The 20,933-nt window shown below is 41.3% G+C and overlaps 1 protein-coding gene across 9 annotated transcripts in view; it reads left to right on the top strand.

Annotated features, from left to right (window-relative positions):
* The window catches only part of ZBTB20 (zinc finger and BTB domain containing 20), a 770,594-nt gene that overhangs the window by 662,610 nt on the left and 87,051 nt on the right, over nucleotides 1-20,933 (top strand). The window contains exon 1 of one of the 9 annotated variants that reach the window (XM_032852270.1): nucleotides 7,519-8,822. The exons of the other annotated variants lie outside the window; for them this stretch is intronic. The gene's annotated coding sequence lies outside the window, so the exon portion shown is untranslated. Of the gene's footprint in view, nucleotides 1-7,518; nucleotides 8,823-20,933 lie in introns of those variants that run through there. 9 annotated transcript variants of the gene reach the window in all.

The following is a 20,933-nucleotide window of genomic DNA, read 5'->3' as shown; positions in this document are numbered from 1 at the left end:
GGTTGTACTCCGACATCTTTTGAACAAAACTATCCCTTCGAATTTAAGCAAGTGAAAAACTTCTCTCAGAGAGCAAAGAGTAAAATTGACGGAAACTCAAAATCAATTCCAAACCCATTTCTGGCATGATGAGAATAACATTTGTGCTGTGTTTAAAGCAGTTTAAAACAAGAAAATGATAAAATGATCAATATACTTAAAGCCAAAAATAACCAGGAGAGAACGATCTGTAATCCATTCCCATTCCTGAAACCCTCACTTTTGATCGAATAGTTAAATAAACGAATATATCTTTTATAAGGTGGCATTGTCAGCCTTATAATATAAAGCAATGATGAGATACCAAGCTTTCGAGTCTATTAGGCTATGTTTTCAGAGTTTAGCCAAATTCTTAGATTTAAACTGTTGTGGATTTATTCATTTTGCATCCCCTGACCCCTGAGCATAGAAAGAGCAAAGTTAAGGAATATGTAGAATGTCACAGGGAACCACACTGCTACTTTACAGTCTATGTACTGTATTTATTAAAAAAAAAAAAAAAAGTTTAAGCCACAGCAAAAAGAATATTTTCAGCTCTATCGGGAAATCGGTGGATTAGTCAGTGTGCAACAGGCCAGAGATTTCTTTAAAAATACCTGACTCTCGACGAGTTTATTAAATTCCACACACACATAAATACAAATCATGCATATTTTATGTTTATTGCTTTAATAGACTGAAAGACTAAGTTTACACTAATAAATTTTGGACCTGTGGATTCAAGGTCGGTGAAATGCCACTGTCCAGGTTTATAAAAACCACTCTAAATACAAGATTTTGCCCCAGTGAATGATTTTTCTGCCAATTTTCCAGAGTCATTTGACTGGCTAGTTACATATTGATCAGATAAAATAAATTGTCCTTCTGGATGAAGAAGCCCTAGCTGAAAAAATTAAAATGACAACAAATTGCATAAGCATGTTTAATCCCATTGACCTAGGGTGCAGTAGAAATGATGATAATTCTAAATGAGCACTGTGACGAATGTCACTACAAAGAAACATGTATGATTACATCAGTAAGGATGAACTCAACGGGCAAGGTTAGGAGGGTGAGACACGGGAACTGCGACAGAGTGGGGACTAGAGATTAAAGTTACTGGAGATGTTTCCAGCCTGTGGTTAGCTGGAAAATTAACATCCCCCCCTACAAAAAAAAAAAAAAAAAAAAAAAAAAAAGAGTTAGTTTTATAAGTAAATGGGAAGGCAAGACTTTTTCCTATAGGATATAATTAACTGAAGAATTCACCTTTGCTGAGAATTTTCACACCCTCCTAAAGCTTGGGCTGTCCAGTATGATCCTAGTTGTAAAGAGCTGTTGTCCCCATCTGCCTAAAGATTCATATAAGTGTAATTGTTATAGCAACTTGTTATGCTGTTGTTTGAAGTTGAAAAGCTCTGCTTTAAGTGTCGACAAAGCAAATGTCAGCATCATAGAATCATAATCATTGCATCTTAGAGCTTGAAGGAGCCTTAGATATCTCAATGTGGGTGAGGGGGTGAGCAAACTCTCCAGAAAAAAAAAAAAATACTGAATACCTGCTTGCAGCACCCTGTAGAATTTGAGAAAATTGGTATTTTTATGTAGTACAATGACTTATATTTATAAACCAAGTTTAAAGGAAATCTCCTTCAATTCCTCTTGACTAGTGGTGCCGTACAGTGCATTCTGTGAACCAGGGGTCTAACTAGAGAAGAGTGAAAAAGAATTCAGAAAAGCATAAGGTTTTATTTTCATCAAAAGGAAAGGGGTGGGGGGGTGCATTGTTAACAGATTAAGGAATGCTATTTGGACTGAAACCATTTACTTTGCTGATAGGAAAATTTAAACAGAGAAGTGACAAAACTTTCTCAAGATGAGAAAGGTAAATTGTATTAGAACTCTGGCTTTCTAGCTACTGCTCCTACACCACATCCTGACCCCTAACACAATTTTTATAAAAATAAAGAGTAGATGATATACCAGAAGTAATTGAGGAAGAGAACAAAGGATCCAATCCTTCTGGGTTCCTACCACTGTACCAATAATTTTAGTTTAATGGGGCAGGGGCAAAATGAGTGCTAAGGATCAGGCAGTCTGGGGAATAAACGAAAATGTACCCAGATCTTGCACTCTTTGGATACCCTCTGCAGGTTAACAGTGCTCCCCTCACACTCATATCTCCTCCGGGGTTACTTTGTACTTCATTTCTGTTCTGTCTTCACCCACCAAAAGAGAGAGAGAGGAGGTAAGAGAGAAAGAGAGAGAGAGGGGAAGGGAGGGAGGGAGGGAGGAAGGGAGAAAGAAAAGGAAAGAAAGAGAGCGAGAGAGACAGGAAGGAAGGAAGGAAGGAAGGAAGGAAGGAAGGAAGGGAGGGAGGAAAAGAAAGAAAAAGAATAAAGGGGAGAAGGAAAGAGAACGGAAGAGAAAGGAAAAAAATACGAGAAATAATAGATCTTTTGGAAAGATGTCCTTCTTCCTAGAAATCTTTTTGTACAGATGGGTGTATCTTATTATCTTATCAAAGTATGAGTTATAATCAGAGGGTGCTGAGTCAACAAGTTTAAACGCATTACAGACCAGGCTACTCCTTGTTTCCTAAGCACATGCCACCTTTTCACATCCCTATTCCTTTTCCCTGGTGTTATTTCTACAATACTCTTTTAATGGCTCTTGTCATATTCTGTCGTATAGATTCTTCTTTGTATTTATCTGTAATGTTAAGTATTTACTTGCAATGTAAGGAACAGGTCTATGTAATTTGGGGCAATGCATTTCATTTAGCTAGGCCTCACTATGCACATCTGTAAGTGGGAAAATGATAACAACCTTGCTGAAACAGTGTAAGAATTTTATGAAGGAGTGTATGACATGCTTGCCAGAAAAACTAGCATGTGGCCATCATTCGATATCCTTCTTGTTGTTACCACTACTGTTATTAATATTCCCTTCTCCGCAGTTCTTTCAACAACATTCTTCTTGGGGTCCTAGGCTGATCTCATTGAGTTCATTATCTCCTCAAGCAACAAACACAAACGCAGTGACTTTTCCGTAATAGGAACTGAATAAAAAGAATATTGAATCTTCTTGTGCAAGTCTGTAGGGTCTGTTACTTCCTAACAGAGATCCTTACTTTGCTACCTGGATGTTTAGAATAGTGGCTGCTTGTGGCCAGTGCCTCATTCTCATTCGGGTTCCCCACGGACCCCCCAACCACTGAGGATTGCTCTTCCCAGCATCCCCAGAAGTGTCAGCTTATAGTCCTGGTCCATATGATTAATGAGCCTGTTCTACCTCTGTCTATAGCCTGAACTAGAAACTTTCACTTTGGAGAGCAGGTCAAAATATTGAATTTAATTTTAGTTGTATCTGTTATAAGCCAATTGTGTATTCATTACATTTATAGATTCCCTCTCCAGCCGTATATTTTCATGGCTGTTGAGAGCACCTGACTCTGTGTTGAATGTCCTTAGATTTTCCTTTGGGGACCTGAAAATGAGGCAGTGAGGCAATTTTGATAGCTAGCTATCATCTTTGGCATTTTTTTCCCTTTATATCTAATCTGGTCTGTTTGAAGAAGGGGGCCCATTTAGGCTTTTTATCTAACTTGAGTATGGCATGGTCATTCTGTATGAGTCATGACTATGGTCAGTGCCATTCATCTACACGTTTCTGTCTGTCCTGGCATGCAACCACATTCTGTGGCAAGGGGAAACTTCTGAAAAATGGAAGTGAGAAAATAACCGGAGGCTGGCCAGGGTAAAGAACCAGCATTAAATACACAGGTTCAGCTTTAGTGCCGTGGCGTGCAAGGTGGACTCAGGGTATGTACGGACCTCACTGGTCCTTCGAGATTCCAGCGAATGATGAGAACATGTTAAAGGAGCAGATCACATGACCGTGGCTGCAAGAGAGTGACAGCAGGGTATGCTCAAGTCAGAAAGAATGTTGCATCTTACCCAGCCAAAAGTTCCATTTCTTTCCAAGTGTGCTGGTATTCCAGAGGGGGAAGGGTCACATTTAGTAGAACTGGTAATTCAATAAAGGGCTCTGACTTTGCCAGAGTGATGGGGTTGGCATCAAGAGAAGAAAGTTTTGCAGATTTCTGTGTGTGCACTTGCTGTTACTGGTGTTCCTGGTGGGCGGCTGAATCATCCTGATGGTATTCAACAGGAACCAGCTGCTGAGAATATTAAAATGCAAGCATTTATTCCTCCAGAGAGACAGTAGCATCTGCAGAGTTTTCCTATCTTGATAGTACGGATAATCCCAGGGAGCATTCTCTAGTAGTTTTAACTTTCTATTTATTTATACTTTTTTTTTTAATCATTATTGTCAGTATCTCAAGTTCTAACTGGAGAGAAGAACGCCTGAGTCCACACCAGGTTGTAGAGACAGATAGTAAGCACTTAGCCCGGGACACGGTATAGCCTCTGGGGCTTTACCCTGAATTTGGATTCTCAAGAGAAAAAATGGGCATTGCCCTCCCTTGGCCCGTCTTCACGGCAAAGAGCAGCCCAGAATCCTAGTCCTCAGTGAGCCACACCAGCAGGAAGGAAAAGCCTCAGACCTCCCCACTCTCAATGCAGGCTTCTTCTTTGGAGCTTTCCCTTTTACTCATAAAAATTGCGAATTTGTTGCTTTCCCTGTGTGATTTGTTGTTGTTGCTGTTGTTTTGAGCTAGCATCAACAGTTGGGGGAAATGGAGGTGCAGAAAGGCGGTTTGGACTCAGTAATCTACTAGGTCTTTTCCATCTCTAATATTTATGAATAATGTATTGAACTGATGGAAAAATGTTGAATATGTTCATTATGAATTATATTCACCGGCGTGTTGCCTGGAATATAAAAGAGCAAAGCCGTTGCAGCATAACTAGTTCCTTACAATAAATGTACTGGTACGACAGAGCTCTGTGTCCCTTCCTGGCCCATTGTGTGTCATCCCCACGCACACACTCTCCGCGTCTGAGTGGCAACTGCAGACTGGGTACCTGATGGGATGACAGCCAGCAAGGTTCTGAGGACACGGAGGCCACCCTCTGCGAAGCCTGGGTCCTAAACAGAAGCAGCTTTCTTGATCACGTTGATAGTGCCATGTCCTCCAGGAGGACTCACCGAAGCTGGCTTCGCACAGCAGATGGTGCTTAGGGGCTAGTGTGCTGCAGGGGTGAGAGCTCTTATCACCAAAAAATAAACTTATAATTCTGTCCCTTCGTTAAAATAAAACAAAACAAAAAAACCTTCGTATGGATAACCACTTTGTCAGCTGTGTTACATTCTGATGATATAAATGAGTGAGAACGGCAGATATTTCAGAATTAAGTAACTTACTACATTTAACTTCAAAATTCATTATCTATGTTCTTCCTTCTTGGTTTTCTTTCACAATTATGTTTTGTTGAGGTTGTATTAAAATAAAATTATATTCCCTACAAATGTACTAGATAACATTGGGAAATATTAATCAGAAGCATGAGAAGTGTCAAGAAACCTAAGATAGTTTTAGTCCCACAAATAGTCAACAAAAGAGGTAATAAGGAGTTAAAAAAGAATACCAAAATAGTCTTTCCCTGGCCAAATAACAGTCAGGCCCTTTTTTTTTCTTAATCAAATACAGCACCGTAAGTGACATGCAAATATGCACCAAAATAGAGAAAGACTATCTAAGGTCAGGACTTAGAGGATGCAACCTTAATGTACAGTGGAGAGCAGCAAGTTGAAGCAGAAAGAGACAGCGAAAGCTCTGACCCCCATTTGGGATGCCAAGAGAACAACAAGTGTATCGATGAGCAGATCCTGCCTCCAGAAGCCCTCACTCCTGTTGTATCCCTTCAGAGCTCTGGACTAGCTCTTGTGAAACGAGAGTCCGAGGCCTCACTTGTACCACTTCCATGAGGGACATTAACTCAAATCCACTGTCCCAGCTTTATTTATCACTATTTTGTTTATTTTATTTATCTCTATTTTGGAGGTAATTTTTTTTTTTCTTATGCCCTCTTGAGAACTAAAACCCATTAGAGCCCATGAAGAGCAAGGATAAACATACAGCAGCCACATTTATCAATTGTTTATAATAATCTCAGAGGGAACAGATAGTAAGGAAATATGAGAAAGAGAAGAAAGAGTTAAACTTTTTTTGGAAAATTGCATTGCCCCACCTTTCAATCAGGTAGCCTGAAAACAACAGTGGCTACCTGATTCCAGAGTGGTATAACATTGAGAGCAGTTGTGATGGTGGGGGAGGGTCCCCCAGCTCCACCTTTCCTAACAGGACAAATCATTTAACTCAGCTATGTAATACTGCATTTGTCAAATAAATAGAAAACCATCTATCCTCATCTCCCTCACAGCGGTATTGCTAAGGCTGATTGTACACATGTATATAAATGTATATATTATAGTTATCTATTTACAGCAGGGGAGAACGATTTAAAAATAAACAAATCGGGATTTCATATATGCAACTGTTGTGAAGGTCAATCACTTTTTTTTTAAAGACCTTCTTAGCTAATTACCAGTTGTTAAAACACTTGCAAATGATGACTGAGCCTCTATCACTTCTGTGAAATGGAAGACTTTTGGAAATCTAAGCATGTTTATAGAGATTCAAACACATTTCTGTCTACTTATGGACCCGTGTGGCCTTACTAAAGGCAGTACAAGCCTACTAAGCAAAACAAATGATTAGCTTTGCCAATAGATACAGTAAAAAGAAAAAAAAAATCCTAAATCAAGGTATAGTATAAAAGTACAATTCTGGCTGTAAGAATGAACTTGTTCTCTATATTAGACAGTTATTTTTTAGAAAATGGGACAAGGATAAGGAGAGGATAAGCTTTAACCTATACAGACATTCTAGGCATCTGCCCAGGCTATGGGTCTGTCCCAATGAGAGTCAGACTTAGTTTATATAAAGCCCCTAAGATCAATGGAAAAGAGGCCACTTTCATCTATTTTGTACTGCTATTATACTTTTGGGTTCATTTTGCTTCTTTTTCAATCTCTGCTTCCTATACATAGACCTCAGTGGAATGGCAATGACTTGGCGGGTGGGGGGGAGGGAGACAGGTGAAGATAAATAAATGTGATATTGTTAACATGATAGGTACCCTCTGCTAGCTTTTCTCTGGTCCGTTACAAGCATCCAGGAAAGAGAAACTGGCTTCCATGGAAAGTGAAGTCACAGTTCCAATTTAGCACAATAAGGAGAGAGAGAGGGAGAAAACATACTGAAACAAGGAGTTTCTACTGGGCTATGACTAGGTTTCCTGTTTCTTGTATTTTTCCCCAAACTGAAAAGAGTCATTGTGGTAATTCACCTGTGCTTTGAGCCTGTGTGCACTTGTTCAAGAACTGCTCAAGGTAAGGCCAGAAAGATATCAGGGACAAGACTTACATCCAGGGAACTCCGCTTCTTTTTAGTAACTTCTGCTTGTTTTGTTGTGTGTGTGTCCATGTGTGCATGTGTGTGTGCGTGTGTGTGTGTGTCTGTGTGTTTTCACGGAAATTTGTGTTTTCAGAAACTATGTTTCAATTCCCAGACATTGATATCCTGGGCTTCTTTGGGTTGTGACAGAAGTGGGGATTAGTGCCTGTGACAAATGTAGCAGAAGCCAGTGCCGTTGCAATCTATCAAACATGTTGGCAGACCCAAGATTTTTCTCATCCTTGCTGCAGGATTCATTTGCGTCCTTACCCTAGGAAGAGAGGATTGACTGAGAATTTTGAGAGCAGGAGTGCACCTTTCTTAATTTTGGTCTTGGTAATTATGGGACTGCCTTGGCTTAGTGTAAACAGTAACTGGAATCAGGACCACCTTCCTGGGAGGTACAACCTGCACAGTTGCTCATGGTCCCATGATTAGGAGGGCCATGTGCTTGGTTTAATGCTCTGCTGTTGCTGTCTTGAAATTCTTAATGGTTTTTGAATAAGGGGCCCCACATTTCCATTTTGCCTTGAGCCCTACAAATTATGTAGCTGGTCGTATATGGAATTTCAATTTTCCTGGCATGCCCACTGAAGGTAACAGGCATATGTTTTTTCTTACTGAAAATGAACCTCTTTTGATTCATCAGAAGCTAATTCTTGTGTTAAACTTGGAAGATTTCTGTCCATATAATGTGGTTCCGAAGAACCCATCACTCTTTCCATCCTCCAGACAACTTGAGATGATTATAATCAAGATGGTCTTGTCTTGTAATCAGAAACTCAGTAGTAGTTGTCTCAGCCAAGTATCTTTTTGCTAGAGGTTGATACTTGGAAGAAATAGTTGTGGTATTGAAGTCTTTGCCCTTTATTGGGTGATTAAAATAGGTGTCAACCATTACGTTGAGACTGAAAAAAGAACATGGAACATTTAGGTTATCTTAGACTAGGACTTCCCAAGCATTATGCTATTAGACACAACAGAGTATCCTAAAAACAAGTTGATCTCCCAGCTCTGACCCTGGGCTTCTGTCTCTTAGATTCCCACCGTTGCAGGCCACTATAGCTCTGTGTCCTGTCCTTCTTACTTCCTGTCCTGCCTTCAGCCCATAGCAATCCTTTCATCCTTCTTGCAGCAAATTGGCATCAGAGGGATGAAGTTCCTCTCTTTAGTCTATTTAAGGCACCTAATAATCGTGATTTTTGCTAAATTTTGTACATACACACCAACCCCTGTTACTACCTCAAGGAGTGTGAACGACAGAATTTTAAGATGGGTCTGGACTAGACCCCATGGAGATTCATGGACCTGTCCACAGTGACAGTTGTTAGAACCAGGATTTCACCAGAAGAACCCAAGTCTCCGGAGTCTTAGCCAGGTACACTTTTGACAACTCAGGGCATCCTCAATGTTCCTAAAATATCTATTCTAAATGAATGGTCCACAAACCAATTTCTAAGTGTTCATAAGCAGGTGGAGGAGGAAATATGCAGGAGGAACTAGGAGCAGAGAGAGTTGTGTGTGAAAAAGAACACAACTGGTCACCTTAGGCTAGCTAGCTTCTCTGAACCTCTAAAAATCCTTCCTACCACTGATCATGCCTCCAGAGTTGTTGGGAGGATCCAGAGAGAGGTTCAGTTAATGCTAAGCCTCACTCCCAGCAGAAACTCAGGAAGGGTTAGCTTCCTCCACCTCTCCCGGCTCCTTCCCCCCACCCTCTTTCCCCCCAGGTTTATTCTCCCTTCCTGTGAAAGGAAGGAAAGCAGAGGAATCTGGTGGAGAGATCCTAGATGGTGTAGTCTTTGTGACTTAAAACTGTAGATTAGAATACCCCATCCTTGCCTGAACCAGGTAAGCCAAAGTTTGCAAGTTTTTAAATCAATGTAGCTCTGTGTCTAGCACCAGCGCAACCATGGCACAGCAGAAGAGCCCAAAAGCTTTACTCATCAACCAGGCATCTCCAGACAAGGCCCAGGACAAAAATGGCAAAGGAAATTGAGTCCTTTTCAATCACAGACACTCCCTTCCTTTTTTCCTCTGCCTCCCGGGGCCCAAAGTCCGTATGTTAATCTGACTTCCTTTTTCTGCTCTCCATCCTTTCCCCTAGCTCCAGCTCAGAGCTGCTTTAAACCAAGGTAGCTCTCTAGGGGTTGAAGTGCTTAGAGCAGGAGGTATGTGAATGGCTTAACCACCCTACAGGATGTTTGCATTTCAGAAGAAGGGTTGGAAATTGAAAGGACCCTTATTTACAAGGGTGTGTCTGCTCCCTGCTAACTGTAGTGTCTGTCCCTTCTGAGCCAAACTCCTCTGCCTAGAATCCCCCAAGTACATATGCAACTATACCCACCCACCCTCTTCTTCGTCTTTGGTCACATATGTGATGTGAACTCAGAAAAGCAAACTTTCTTCCTGGATGAGCGAGAGAGGAAGAAAAAATGTAGGTTTACACAGTGAATAATCAAACCCCAGATGATTGCAGAGGGTCTCTGTTACAAAAATATGCCACAGTAACATTTTTTTTATATGAAAATAAGTTTCTATCTTGGATAGTCAAGGCCCTAATGGGTATGGTTATGAAAGTAGAGTAAATAAGTTTAAAACTGACTGCTTTGTGACAGATCAAGGCTCCAATCTCCTGTGAACTCAGAGAGTTTTGCAGATTTGAATAATCAGTCACCTTGAGTTTCCTCTTTTGTAGAGATGGGTATTAAGACTTAGATGGGACGTGGCTTTTTTCCCCTGGTCACCCAACTCACACGCAGAGCTGAGTTTGGGGCCCTCAGCCACGAGGAAGATGCAGCTCTTCTATCCAGCCATTTGGGGAACTCCTAAGAGCACCTCCGTTTGCCTCTGTGAGCTTTTCTCCACGTTCTAGTCTTTTCTTTTCACTAGTTGTTGCTGCTGTGATGTGAGAGAAAATGTTAGCAGGAGAATCAAAGGCAGGCGATGGAGCATTAGGAGAACATTAGCAACTATTGAAAAGACATTTTGACCTATTTCTGTAGTTACCAATTTAATAGTATTTGTTGCCAGGAAATGCACTGATGGCAGGTGGGAGGTTGGATTGCACTAGTAGCCTGCTCTCAGGGGCCCTCCAGTTACAGGAGGTGGTAATTCTAGTTAATAAAAGGGTGAACTTCAAACACATTTTAACCAAATCAAATTGTAGCGGGAAATATCATATTACTGATGTTCAAACCGACTCACAGCTGGTAACATTAGTCCTCGGATAGGCCCCAAATTCTGACTTTTCAGCATTTTCAGATGAGTTTCTGGCCGTGAGAGAGTTCCCTGGGCACAATGTTATATAGGAAGAAGATTTTTAACTAATGTAGGAGCTGGCATAAATGAAAAATTCTTCATTCTTGTTAGACTTTCTATAAGATTGTCAGATACTCAAATACGAAACCAAGCCAAATTTCAGGTGGTAGATAGGAAATCTCCTAGAGCCAGGAGTTTTAATTTTTTTGTTGTTTTGGTTTTTTTCTATGACATGTTGGCAAATGATAAAAGCAATTCACTCTGCTAACCAGAGATGCTGGGCAGAGTTCCTCCAACACTGATTCCATGCCACGAAAAGCACAAGGCACAGAGAAGAGCACAGGCTTTGTGTCCCACCACTCAGACTGGAATCCCAGCTTAACCCCTTCTAACTGTGTGACAGGAGGAGAGTCACCTAACCTCTCTGAACCCTAAACTCCTTACAAAGAGAAGGGGCAAAATATAAATCTTTCCTAGTTGGTATGAGGATCAAATAGAGAGCATATGTGAAGAAATCCACATATAAAAAACCTGCTGGGCACATACCAAGTATTCAGAGATGATCATTGTTACCTTCTATCATTTTTGCTTCCATGGTTCCCAAGGACTTTTTGTTTTTTAAGAGCTTTATCCCCCCCCCCAGAAATGCACAGCTTTTAATATGATAATAAGAGCGATGGGGCGCCTGGGTGGCTCAGTCGGTTAAGTGGGTTAAATGTCTTCCTTTGCCTTAGGTCATGATCCCAGGATCCTGGGATGGAGTGGAGCCCCCACATCTGGCTTCCAGCTCAGCAGAGAGTCTCCCTCTCCCCCCGCTCCTCTCTTCTTGCACGCTCTTTCGCTCTCTTTCTCTTTCTCTCAAATAAATAAAATCTTTAAATTAAAAAAAAAAAAAAAGCAAACACTGCTGCAGCTACCCTGCAGACTGATCTGTTCGTGTTTTTGAGTGAATAGCTATTGGCCATTTTATCTTGGCCCCAATTAGCCTAGACTTCCCTTAGTTAGCCTCCTGAGGTTCACGCAGACCACAGGACAGGGAAGTAAATCAGCTGGACCCTCTTGCAACAAAGACCCCAGTTCTGTGTGTGCAGGTGAGACAATGGATCATATGAGGGGCTAGAACTCTCCACTCCCCATCCTTACCTGTCACACTCTAGCTCACCTGGAATTGGGAAAGATGTCAGACAGCTTTCTGTGGGATTGCCTCTTGCCTGGATTCCTTTCTAAACTTTTTCCATGTGCCTGAGTCTCCATTTTCACAGAGATTAATTCTGATTTGGTTCGCCTACACTTTTGAAGCTCTAAAAGCTTTCCATTGTGGGCAGATTGTCTTAAATACTGTATCTGAGGATGGAAAAAGAAAACTCTGCCCAAATGTAAGCACCATTGAATCAAAGAAACAGTAGTTGTTTTTTTTTTTTCCCAATTTCATTCTTTGAGGATCCAGACAACCTTGAATCCTTTACAAAAGCACATCAGTAATGCCATCCTCCCCCTTAAATAGACACACACGCACATACACACACATACACACCAACTACGGAAGGCCACTATTTATGATGCAAAGGGCTAGAGTATCCAAGAAGAAGAAAAATAGAAAAAGAAGGTGATTCTATAGATAGAACCTTGATCTAGAAGCCACGACATCCAAATTCTGTTTCCTCCCACATGGGACCTGCCTTCCTGTACGGACCACCGCATATGTGCCGTGCCCCTGTTTCACTGTCATCACTTCTCAAATGCGTGCACTCTGACTCACCGTCCTGAGGGTCTGGACAGGTCTGGAAATTTATTTGTTGCTGTTCTGACATACACTGTGATACCTATACCATGGGCAAAGTGTTTCCTCACTTGGAAGGGATGAAACCCTGACTCACACCTTCCATCCCTCTAGAGTGGATAAAGGACTAAACTTTTCACACAAGTATGGGAAGAAAATCATGTCATTACAATGTCCACTTCTAATAAGGTATTGATGATCATTAAGATCTAGGACTGATGCGGGACCACTGACCTGGCCTGGCATCCACGTGGACTCCTCTTTCATCCATGCACACTTTCGGTAAACATCAGCTATAGGACAATTCAGTGTGAGAGGTGCTGTGGACATAGAGTACATATCCCTCCCCTCACAGCCCAGCTAAATCCCTCTGTGCAGTGATGGCTAGTTAACTTGAAGCATGGTCCAGGTCCCTTCCTTTTGGTGCACTGAACCGTTTTAGCAAGTCTGTGGAGGGGTTGTTCCATAGCCAGAAGGTCTTCCTTCTTCCCAACTGTTAAAGCACTTATTTATATGTCTCATGTGGCACTGATTACATACTGTTCTCTACCAGAGTATGTTTATATGTGTCTCATTCCTCCTACCACTGCACAGTCAGCTTCATAAATACAGAGATTGTGTTTATACACAGTTTGTATCCCCTCCAACACCTAGAAAGTACCAGCAGAATTAAAAGGTACATAGTAAATACAGTAATTTTAATAAGTCAAATTAACAATAGCATGCAAGGATTTGGCAGCAAACTCTTTTCGAACTCCATGAATGCCTGCCCAAAAGCTAGCCTACAGAGAACAGCACTCAATTATATCTGTAAACGTAAGGATTTTTTTTTTCCAATTTAGTGTTTATAGGTTTCATTCTTCCCTACTCTTGGCTGGCAGTATTTGCACATAGTAGGCTTTTAATAAATGATTATTGAGTGATTAATTTAAATCATAGAATAAAGCAGCAATTTCCCATTTCTTTATGTTAAAATAATCATTTTGATCCCCATCTACACCTTTATGTTCAGACCCTGTACAGTACAGATGCCTGGGATTTCATTCCTTTTTTTTTTTAAGAGTTTATTTATTTGTCAGAGCCACGGCGAGAGGGGAAACACAGCAGTGGGAGTGGGAGAGGGAGAAGCAGGCTCCTCACTGAGCAAGGAGCCTGATGCCGGGCTCCATCCCAGGACCCTGGGATCGTGACCTGAGCCAAAGGCAGATGCTTAACGACTGAACCGCCCAGGCACCCCCTGGGATTTCATTCTGAGCAGTACCTGGCATAGGCTTAAGAATAGTAGTGAGCTTCAATTTGGTCTCTTAAGCTTCTTACGGGGCAGTGGAAATTCTTTTTTTTTTTTTTTTTTTACTGTCTCCTCTTCCTCAGAACTGTTACATAGTTTAATGAAACCTATGTCTGTATAAAAAATCTTTTAATTCCTGGAACAGGCATAATAGATTCATAATGTAGATTGAGGAAGCTTTGGCATCCCAGCGCACCAAATAGTTACGTACATCTTGTATTTTGAACTTTTTCATGACGCTCAGGGGTGAAGGGCTAATTTATTACTCTAAGCTGTCATGTTAGGGGCTTATAATCTGTATCGGCCCCATGAACTGTGTCCTCAGCCCAAACGAGACGGCCGATCTCATCGGTTCTCTCCAGCCACACAGAAGCGTCACCATTTCTCTCTAACTTGATTAAATCATAAATTTCATCCACACAGACTGATCTGAAATCAGTCACTTTCGTGCTAGGTCACAGGATGTGATATGGCAAAGAATTCCAAAATAGATAACAAATTATTCCTGTTTTTCCTTGGTTCTTCCTCAGAGAATCTGTCTCCCAGAAAGCCGGGGGAGCCAGTCCCTCCTAGGCTAGACATTCTGTTGAGTCATGTTTACTGTCCCCCTCAGAAAGGTTCCAAAAGCAAATGCGAGAGGTTGCCGTAAGCGGGGCCATGTGGCGTGCGCGCTACTGAAGTGAGAGGCATAGCGCACACCTGCTTTTTGGCTGTGGCGGGCCATCTTGACTGTGCCATGCCACAAGTTAGCATTTTGGATGAGCAATTGCCATTCTGTTGTTTTCTTCTCAACACATGGTGTTCAAAAACAGTTAAAAGAAAACTGTACCCATTTGCTCATCCCAGAAATCTAAAATTTCAAAGAAGCATGCCAAATTAATTTTCACATAATATTTTCCAAGCTTTTTCTTTGCACAGAGGAACGATTCTTCACTTTTTGAACTCTTGCTGTCCCGGCCTGAGGTAAATGGGTGCAGTTTCTCTTTAAATGGCATTAAACATATCAAAGCAGGATTATATCTGTCACCGTCTTTTTTTTTTTTTTCTAATGGAATCAAAATCCTTCAGGGAGTGTCCTAAATCCACATTAATGTCTTTGAGTGCTAATGTTTCCACTGGGACTTTTACATTAGCAAAATACAAGTGTGTGGTTTCCCCCCACCTCTGCTGTCTGTATAAGAAAGAGACGACTGCTCGTCCGTTATTCTCCGTGGCCTTCAGCTAACCCGTGTCACGATGGTGGAAGATGACTGGAGATTTGGGGTGCTAATGCTCCCTTTTCTACCCTTTCCGTCCCACGCGTGGCTCGCGGGCAGAGCTGATGTGAGTGCTGTTTCCAGCATGGGTGAATCTGTGGAACCCCAGCCACAAATTTTATTCAGAAAAGGCTCTCCTGCAGTGGCTGTCAATGCTATCTCTTGAGGGCCTTTTACAACCTAAATCTCACCTTTGGCTCTGAGTGTGGAAAAATTAAACAAAGACCCAGGGTTTTAGGACCTCGCTATTGACATTTTTGTTGTTGATTTTGGGATATCGGTCATGCGTTCTTATTATTACGATACGATTAATTCCTGTCTACCTCAATTGCTCTTTTTTATATCTTTAACAAGGCAGTGAGAGTGGCATGTTGTCAACTCCTGATTACCAAGGGGCACTGAAAGCCTGCAGTGTCATAGTTAGATAATAATTATAAATAAAGGATTGTAACATAATAAATAATAAATTATTCTCACATCACACTTCATCTTAGAGTGCTCCTTTTTCTTGCATTTGAAGATATTCTGGAAAGTTACAGTTTTTCTGGAATAATTATTTTTATATGTGGTATAAAAGGGGATGGAAAACTGTAGCATCATTTGGCAACCTCTGTCCAGAGCCTGCCCTCTCTCTGTGGCATCCTGGCCACAGAGGGCTTTAGTTCTGGAGCTGATGGTAGCAGCCATGCATCCCCCCCACCCCTCCACCTCTACCCTCCCTCACCCTCCTTTAGCACCCCCCACCTCCAGCTGGGAGGCACTCTGCTGCCTTAGCTCACTCTTTACTTACTTTCACTTCATGCAGCCCTCTGGAGATCACCACCACTTCCCATGACTTTCGCCACCCTATCCCTTCCTCTGTCTTCCTCTTCTACACCCTTTCATGCTTTTCTTTCCTTCCCTTTCTTTTTCTGCCCTGCATGAAATGAGGCGAGGAGGCTCCTGTGTAGGGGTGGTGGAGCCCAGGCAGGAGGGGCATCTCCCAGTGCCCCAGCCTACCACTAGGAAAGAAACTCAGTGTTTTCATTTAAACCACCTTTCCCCACAGCTAAGCCTTTATTATGTGGAAGGAAAACCCAAACCTTTCCCTGTCCACGCATTACAGTCAAGGTAAGCAGAGACAGTGGTAACGTCAGCCCTAGACTGAACGTGAAGCCCTTAAGTACAAACTGGAGTGGAGGCTCACCTTCAAATATTTTTGAGGATAAATCCCTGTCTGTTGGCAATTAACGAAGAATTGACTGTGCTAGATTTTTGTGGGGATTGCACCTGTTTTTCTTGTGTTGAAAGATTTTGGGGGGGAGGGTTGTTTGTTTGTTTATGTTTTTTAGCATTAGTTGCCTAAAATCTTTGCAGTGTCAGGTAGACTGTCTTTATAACTTAAAAAAATACTCTTTTGTACATGAGTCATTTGAATTTTCCACATTAATATTCTTTTCGGTGGGTCCAATGTCAGTTTGTTCGTGTTAGTGTATTTAAATGTCAAGGTGGCAGAAAATGTGTGTTTATATTTGTATAAACTTCTGCACACAGTTTAGCACCGTATAGCAGACACTCACTAAAAATACTGCCCGTGGCGCTCACTGTTGTTTCATCTTCGGGTTTCCCTCTTAGTAAACTTTGGCAAAGAACACAGGCTTTGTAGATGGACGAACTCGGATCCACACATGAGTGACATAAACTGTGTTCTGCTTTGGGAGTCTGATCAAACCACAGTCTTGCTGAGCCTCAGTTTCTCTGCCTGAAGAAATGGGGATCATAATCTCGACTCTGGGAGGTTTTCATAAGGTTTAAATGAGATGATATGTGTAAATCCCCCTAGCAGAGGCTCTGAACATGGTAGGCACCCAAATGTTATTATTCTCCTCCCTTCTTTTTAAGAGGAATGCCTGGGAGACAGGATCATTCCTTCGGCTTCAGTTTACTACTAGTGATTTTTCTCCATAAGCAGGTTGATTCAACCCAGCGTATTCGTTAGGTTTTAGCCACTCAGTGTCTGTTGATCTGAAAGGAAATCCGCGTGCTCTGCCGTGTACTAACATACAACTGTAAGGGAGATGACTCCGAGATGAGGTAGTGTGCGGGAGCTGATGGACGCAGGCTCAGCCAGGTTCCTTGCTTTGTCCCCAGCCCCACCCTCCTCTCTCTGACCTACATACCCTCTCGGAGACCAGGTGGAAGCAGAGAGGCAAGGCCTCAAGATTAGCGCAGGGAATTTGGTAGATTCTGAAGGGAAAAACACGGCCAAGTGCTGGGAACAGCTGAAATCAATGTCTCAACCTCTAGGTTTGTGGGTTAGAAATATTCCAGATTATTTCCAGTCTCTGCCTAAAGTGTAATGCAGAGTTTGTGCCTTCTCTCCTGACTCAAAAATCAACGATTACGTTTTATAGTCATCCAGAATGGCTACTCCGGATTGTTCTGGGTGGTTGTGTTGCAGATGTAAAACTCTTTGAAACAACACAAACCATACCTAATTGTACACTTTTCACTTTCATAATACTTGCATATATTTGGAACTCAATAAATGTTTGTCTAATGAATAAATTAATCGAGCCACTGGCTTCTTGACCACAGTCGTGACAATGTTACAATACAGGATCCTGTTTTTACTGCCCCACAATATATTTTATACACACACATCTGTATCTGTAGATCTTTCCCCCATCTTGGTGTGTGTGTGTGTGTGTGTGTGTGTGTGTGTGTGTGTATTCTTTGTTTAAATAGAAGTCCATAGGGGACCCAGTTCCATCAGATCACTGATAGTCCTGAATCCATCTGTGGGCTTATTACTGATAAAATTGCTAGCTACATAATTAACTCTGTGACCATTGGCAAGTCCTCAGTTTCCTTATTTACAAGATAACTAGATTAAGTAATCACAAAGGTAGGAAAGCCTTCCAACTTCATAATTCTATTCTTTCTCTCTAGTGAGAAATGTCATGTGTTTTTGAGAGATGTGCTATTGTTTGAACTTAGCGCAAGTTTTTCCCCTAATTCAAGAATCACAAATGAACTCTAGCAGGGAACTGGAAACTTGTACTTGCTCTTAAAACTCAGGGCAGCCATGGAAATAGGTGTCTTTTCATTTTAATTATCAGTTAAATACGGACTCAACATGATGTGAGCAGCCTGACCCCCAGGGGAGCCTGCCCTGTTTCTGCAATTCCAAAAGGAAGACAGAAAGCTTCCAGATTCCCCTTCTGGAATCTTTAAGCTTACTCAAGTGTGCCATAAGTGGAAGTGAGGTCTGCCAGTTCCAGTGTCGATTCATATATGTTTTTCCAGACTCATAGAGCATGCTTGGTGCTTGATATTAACGATACAGTCTGCCTTAGTCAGCCCCACCATTTCCAAAGTGGGGTGTTTCTGGTGGATTTTTTTTTTTCCTGTTAATACCTATATATTTAATGTTGTATGTGATAGAGCCTGATTGTCCTCATCAAGCAGGTAGGTTTTCATGTCATTAATACACTGATTTGGCTCATTAAAGAGAGAGTAAACTGCCCCGTATGGTATAACACTTCTGGTTTGTTTGTTTTTTTCCTCTCCCTCTCTTTTTTTTTTTTCCTCTTCCTTCATTAAAAGAAAAAGACCTTAATTGTGCCCTTTGAATTATTGGCTTCTCCTTGTGCATTTGCATTTCAAAATCCTCTTTAAATGAACAATTCTCAGGGTTTCCATTCTGACAGTTGCCTTTGGTCACATCCCTGGTGACTTTATGGCTGTGGACAAGTCTTGCTTTCAGCTTTTCGTGAATATTCTATGTCCTGGCCCTCTCAGAGTCACCCTGGTATCCAAACAATAACTTCTCCCCTGGCTGGTGCTTCTTGATTACCAAAGTGACCATGCCATCTCTGTTGATTTATCTCTTTTCCAAATGTTTCCTGCATTCCTGAAGAAAAAGAAAGTCTTAACATTAGATTTCTTCCATGAGAAGTTTTGATAAGCACCCAAGTCTTTGATTTTGATGACTGTCAAGGAGAAGACCCAGACACAGACACCAACTCTTATTTTTGGAGACTGCTTTATAATATAAATGTACAGCACTAGGGAGTACCTAAGTCTTGCACATTTGAATGAATGAACAGGGTTGCTGTCTCGTCTGTGTCAGGATCTCCTCCTCTTTGGCCTGCAGTGCAGTCCTGCTTTGGCTTAATTAATCCATTAGGGTCTATCTTAACCCTAGTCAGTAATGATGGAGGGGCTCACCGGAGCCATCTAGAATGGGAGAAATTAGATGGGTAATGATTTTTGTGCTGATGATGTGTTCTGTCTTTTTATATAGTTGATCCCATGAGGGGCATATTTCTTTGGTGTATTCCTGCTGATGTTCTCAAGACAGATATATTACAGAGAAATAAATCAGACTATGAGATTTTGCTAGTGTCTAATTCTTGGTGTGTAAATTTAGTGTTTCAAATTCAAAGCTATTTTGAAAGTATAGTTTTATCTGTACAATATCAAATAATCAAGAGGATAAGAGAAATTTGAGAAACTCTTATTTGGGTATTATTTTTCATTACACTTAGATGTTATTATGGAATATTAATGTTAATAGTCTTCTGATTACTCCTTCCTTCATGAGTAAACTATGTAAGATGATTCCTCCTCAGTCCAACTCAACAAGTGTTTACCGATACCTCCCACATACCTAGCAGTTGACAGTTCTCAAAAATCAGATTTAAATGGTTTTATAGGTCTTAAAGTAACAAAACTGGACAGTTGGGGTTTTTTATATACAGCTATTTGAAATCAAGTCCTAAGGTTGCAATGCAATAAGTTAATCATAACTATAGGTTGGTTACCCACAGCATTTTTCCTGTTGTCCGTGGAATTTACAAGCAACTACAATGTACATTTAAAATACAATAAGTTTTTTAAGTATGATAAGGTAGATGAAATCAGTTTTACTTTGTTTTCATTGGCTGATAAGAAATCGTGGGGCTCCTGGGTGGCTCAGTTGGTTAAGCAACTGCCTCCGGCTCAGGTCATGATCCTGGAGTCCTGGGATCGAGTCCCACATCTGGCTCCCAGCTCCACGGGGAGTCTGTTTCTCCCTCTGACCTTCTCCCCTCTCATGTTCTCTCCCACTGTCTTTCTCTCAAATAAATAAATAAAATCTTTTTTAAAAAAAAAAAAGAAATCTTGGAAGTCTCTCTAGGAGAAGCAGGGTTTAAGTTATCATTTGAAGGAAGGAAAAGATGTTCTTCAGTGCATGAGGGATTATGCCACATATGGAGGCTTATGGGGGAAAGTTTGTTCAGAGATGAACTTTCCCCACATAAAGAGAAGAGTCTCAATGGCAAGAAGCCAGAAGGCAAAGGAGATTTGCTTCGTGGACGTAAGTGGGCTTTCGTGGCACCATTTTCTGACATCTCAGATGAGCAAACCTAGAGAGGGCTTTCAGTGCTGGGAGTTTGGAATTCACAATTGATCTGAGGTAGGCTGGAAATCCACTGGAGGACTGAAGAGGGAACTATGCCTGTCAAACCACTGAGAATATGTTTGCCGTGAGGAGGCAATTTCCACATCTTAGATACAGTGTAATCAGAAGCTGCCCAAGGATAATATTTTAAAATGTATATTTGAGTTAAGATCATTATAAGAAATTTTCTAGGAGAGCCTGGGTGGCTGAGTTGGTTCAGCATCTGACTCTTGATTTCAGCTCAGGTCATGATCTCAGGGTCAGGACATCAAGCCCCATGTCTAGCTCTATGCTCAGCATAGAGTCTGCTTGTCCTTCTCCCTTTGCCCCTCCCCCTGCTCTCTCTCTTTCTCACTCTCTCTCTCTCCCAAAAAAAAAAAAAAAGAAGAAATAAAATCTTTCAAAAAAAAATTTTCTAGATTTGATAATTGTCTAATATATGAGAAGCAAAATATTTTAAAATGTGAAAGTTTAGC

This window comes from Lontra canadensis, unplaced genomic scaffold (genome assembly GCF_010015895.1).
Source record: "Lontra canadensis isolate GAN:19392208 unplaced genomic scaffold, GSC_riverotter_1.0 scaffold6, whole genome shotgun sequence".
NCBI classification, from domain to species: domain Eukaryota; kingdom Metazoa; phylum Chordata; class Mammalia; order Carnivora; family Mustelidae; genus Lontra; species Lontra canadensis.
This window is presented reverse-complemented; position numbering and strand designations above follow the sequence as displayed.